Below are 4,932 nucleotides of genomic sequence, written 5' to 3' on the forward strand. Positions count from 1 at the left end.
TTTTTTTCCACACTCTCTGTACTTTAAGAAGCATCTTTTGAAGAAATGAATTTTTACATATTTTCAATACATAAAATTTAATGGATGATACTAGTTTCTGGTAATAATCTGGTGATTAAATTTCAAGGGCATATTCAAAGCCTAGATCTTGAAATTATTTTCTTCTTTGAACATTGATTGAAATAACACCATAAGAAAATTCCATGTAATATAGTTTGTGCTGCTAACAGTGAAATGAAAGAACAGAGCCAAATGGTCAGAGTACAGCCTGAAAACGTGTCAGATTTCAAAGTGGAAGTTTCACAGCTGTGCAGCACTTACAGCCCACATGTCTATGATACTAAGACAAGAATATTGTGACTGGATACCCTATAAAAGATGTCACATTTCACGTTTGCACTTTGTCATCTCTGAAGTCTAGTATCAACAGATAAGATCTAAAACCATTTATTTCAAGTGCGTAAAAGGCTGATGATATAATATGATATGCTTTTGGCTGTAACAGAAACCCCAAGGTTTCAAAGTGGCTTGAATGATAAGGAAATTTTTTGGCTCACATAACCTAAAATCCAGTGGTAGACAAGTCTTCTGGATTGATTGATACAACAGTTTATTTCACCAAAAGACCTATGTTCTTTCTGTCTTTGCTCTCTGCTATCAATGATGTCTACTTTATCTTCAGACTGATTTTTCTCATTTTTGTAGGAAGACTTTCAGTAGGAATTTGATTATTCACGTTTCCAAGATGGAGTGGCATGAAGTGGAGAAAGACCATTAAGTAATGCTGAATGTAAAGGAATCCTGGGGTCCTGGCTCTCAGTTAAGAAATAGGAATGAGAGCCAGTGGCTCACGCCTGTAATCCCAGCACTTTGGTTGGCTGAGGTGGGCCGATCACCTGAGGTCAGGAGTTCAAGACCACTCTGACCAACACGGAGAAACTACTAAAAATACTTACGATGTTCGTTTTGGGAGGGGGGTGGGAAGAAACTACTAAAAAAACAAAATTAGCTGGGCATGGTGGCACACACCTGTAATCCCAGCTACTTGGGAGGCTGAGGCAGGAGAATCACTTGAACCTGGGAGGCGGAGATTGCGGTGAGCCAAGATTGTGCCATTGCACTCCAGCCAGGACAACAAGAGCAAAACACAATCTCAAAAAAAAAAAAAGAAAGAAAGAAAGAAAAAAGAAATAATGACTACCAGGAGTGTGCTTGGTGAGTTTTAGAATGAATGGATAGAAAACAACATGAACAGGTGGGTGTTCTTGTTTAAAGACTAAAGTATGTCTTCCTCAAGTTCAGTCATTCTCAACTTAAGCTGTACATTGAAGTCACTAGGAAGATTAAAATGAAAATACTGATGCCCAAGTCCAATTCCCAGGGATTCTGATTCACTTGTTCAGATATTGGAATTTTTTAAGTGCTTTCCACGGGATTCCATTTAGTAGATGGGATTGAGAACCGTCTTCTAGGAATGATAACAGTTCAGAACATTTGGGAAGAATGAAACAGAGAAGTCAAACATAGAATTAACTTTTAATTGCTTTTTAAAAATTTTTATCTTTATTTTTATTTTTAATTTATTTATTATACTTTAAGTTCTGGGATACATGTGCAGATCGTGCAGGTTTGTTACATAAGTATACATGTGCCATGGTGGTTTGCTGCCTCCATCCCCCGTCATCTACATTAGATATTTTTCCTAATGTTATCCCTCCCCAAATACCGCTGCCCGCCCCCGCTATTCCTCCCCCAGCCCCTACCCCCTAGGCCCCAGTGTGTGATGTTCCCCTCTCTGTGTCCATATCTTCTCATTGTCCAACTCCCACTTATGAGTGAGAACATGCGGTGTTTGGTTTTCTGTTCTTGTGTCAGTTTGCTGAGAATGTTGGTTTCCAGTTTCATCCATGTCCCTGCAGAGGATGTGAACTCATCCTTTTTTATGGCTGCATAGTATTCCATGATGTTATATGTACCATATTTTCTTTATCCAGTCTATTATTGATGGGCATTTGGGTTGGTTCCACGTCTTTGCTATTGTGAACAGTGCCACAATAAACATACTTGTGCATGTATCTTTATAATAGAATGATTTATAATCCTTTGAGTATATACCCAGTAATGGGATTGCTGGGTCAAATGGTATTCCTACTTCTAGATCTTTGAGGAATCACCACACTGTCTTCCACAATGGTTGAATTAATTTATACTCCCACCAACAGTGTAAAAGTATTCCTATTTCTCCATATCCTCTTCATCATCTGTTGTCTCCTGATTTTTTAATGTTTGCCATTCTAACTGGCATGAGGTGGTATCTCAATGTGGTTTTGACTTGCATTTCTCTAATGACCAGTGATGATGAGCTTTTTTTCATATGTTTGTTGGTTGCATAAATGTCTTCTTTTGAAAAGTGTCTGTTCATATCCTTTGCCCAGTTGTTGATGGAGTTGTTTGTTATTTTCTTGTAAATTTGTTTAAGTTCTCCATAGATAACTTTTAATTCCTAATGAAGTAATATTGGCAGATGATAAAATTAGTTATCAAACGTCCCATGTTTATTAAACACTTAAATTGACATAAAGCTTTAAAATAGTCCATTATTCTAATGAAAATAAAGGCAGAATCAGAACATACATTTTTGTGGTTAAGACAAAAATAAGAAGCTAGAAATATCTATATTATTTTACTCTCTTTTTGTTAATAATTTGGATAGCATGTCTGCTAATCCTCACATATTCTGGTTCCCTCAGCTCTTGAATCCACTCCTTCCCCTCTAATTCTATTGCTCTTACCTCAGATCAGCACCTCATAATTTTTCACATGTATCACTATGCACTCTCCCAATTGGATTTAGTATCTCTTCCTTTCAGTCTTTCTTGCACAAAGCTTCCAGATTAATTTTCTCAGTAAAACTATTTTATTGATCACATAATTCCTCTGCTCAAAAGTCTCAAATTCTGCAGGTTGGCCTTCCAATCTTCTTTTTTTTTTTTAAATATGGAACGCTTCACGAATTTGCGTGTCATCCTTGCGCAGGGGCCATGCTAATCTTCTCTGTATTGTTCCAATTTTAATATACGTGCTGCCGAAGTGAGCACCCAATACTTCTATAGTCTGGGCCAAATCTACTTTTTGTCTTATCTCACATTTCACTTCTTCATTTACTCCATGCTTTGGTTAAATTGAATTAGTCAGTATATCATATATGTAGTCTGCCGATTTACTTATTAACACTCTGCTTAAACTTACCTTTTCCATAAAATATTTTTTATAATTCAGCTGAAAAAAAATATTTTCTTTCTCAAAGCTCCATAGGATGTTAACTCTTGTGGCACATATCTTGTTCTCCCCTCTAATATAGTGATGTATGTGCATGACTTACTTCATAGTCTGGCAGCATTGCATCCTTCTCTATGTTTATGTTTGTTGAACAAATGAATGAACTTTCCAGTTTCTTCTCTTTATAAACTTTAGACTAGGTTTTCATGTTCCTATGGTTCCAGAACAGTTGGAGGAGTTTAATAAGAGGGACTGTTGATTAAAATGTCTCACATTTTGGCCAGGCATAGTGGCTCAAGCCTGTAATCCCAGCACTTTTGGAGGCCAAGGCGGGTAGATCACCTGAGGTCAGAAGTTTGAGACCAGTCTGGTCAACATAGTGAAACCCTGTCACTACTAAAAATACAGAAAGTCAGCCAGGTGTAGTGGCAGGTGCCTGTAATCCCAGCTACTCAGGAGACTGAGGCAGGAGAATCACTTGAACCCAGGAGGTGGAGGTTGCAGTGAGCCAAGATTGCACCATTGCACTCCATCCTAGGGAACAAGATTGAAACTGTTTCAAAAAAAAAAAAAAATTCTCGTATTTCACCTGGCAGCTTGTTAATATTTATTATTACCTGACTAGTTCTTTAGCTGCTGCCATGTGTCAGACATACAAACTCAATGTATAATCCCCACCGCAGTCATTTCATCCTCATTTTTCAGTTGAGTAAACTGGCATTCAGAGAAGTGAATAACTTGCCCCGGTTTCTTCGTAAATTGACAGAGCTGGAATTCCAGACCTGCTCCGTATCACTCCAGAGCTATACAGGACAGGGTTAAAAACTGAAAATAGAGATGAAGTCTAGATATTAGGCTAGTGTTGTTTTAATTTTTTCCCATCTCATCCTCACAAGGTCAAGTTTTCATCTGCTCATCCATACATCATTCTATTCTGGCTCTATTCCCAGATCTACCAGCAAAGCCACTTCCTATTCAAATGTACAGTCAAACAAAGAAAAGCCAAGTCTGCATGAGATACCTTGAATCCAGCCCAATCCAATCCTGCAGAAACCATCAGAAACCATTAGGATTTAATAGTAGTGACTGAGAGGCATTAAAATGAGAGAATACAGAGTTTTGGACAAGAGATGAAATTTTATGGGGTAACAAAAATGGTGTGAAAACTCAGCCTCTATATTTCAGTCTCTTTCTTGCTTTTTACATATTCATAGGATATAGAGACTGCCTACATGACCTCAACTTTCAGTTTCAAAATGAATTTTTATAACTGTTATATATATATTCCCTATATAACCATATTTGATTTTAGCCTTGTAGATGTTTACCTAACATTTTCACTTCTCATTCAGAGGCAACCTTGTGGAAACTATGAACTTTAATTGAATAAATACAATTCTGTCCTGTAGGTTTAGACCTACAGGTGTTTATTCTTTGAAACACCTTCATATTTCTGCCTGGATATTGTCATCTTGGACTATGAAGGTGAAATCTTACATTATGGAGGAACCAGAGAAAAAGAACTAGAGTCTTTGCACATGGAGTACCATACCAGCTCTGGACTGACTACTTGGACTTAAAAATGGGGAGAAAGAAACATTTATCCTGCTTAAGCCACTGTACTTGGGGTCAGACCTATTTGCAGTCAGACCT

The 4,932-nt window shown here is 37.5% G+C and overlaps 1 non-coding gene across 1 annotated transcript; it reads right to left on the bottom strand.

The window, feature by feature from the left end:
* Positions 1 to 2,991: 2,991 nt before the first annotated feature.
* LOC135276560 (U6 spliceosomal RNA) lies at positions 2,992 to 3,098 on the bottom strand. The gene has a single exon (XR_010344121.1). It is a non-coding gene; the product is annotated as a U6 spliceosomal RNA (small nuclear RNA).
* Positions 3,099 to 4,932: the final 1,834 nt, after the last annotated feature.

The sequence above is a fragment of the Aotus nancymaae genome, unplaced genomic scaffold, assembly GCF_030222135.1.
Source record: "Aotus nancymaae isolate 86718 unplaced genomic scaffold, 86718_ANA_hifiasm-v0.15.2.pri h1tg000025l, whole genome shotgun sequence".
Taxonomy (NCBI): Eukaryota; Metazoa; Chordata; class Mammalia; order Primates; family Aotidae; genus Aotus; species Aotus nancymaae.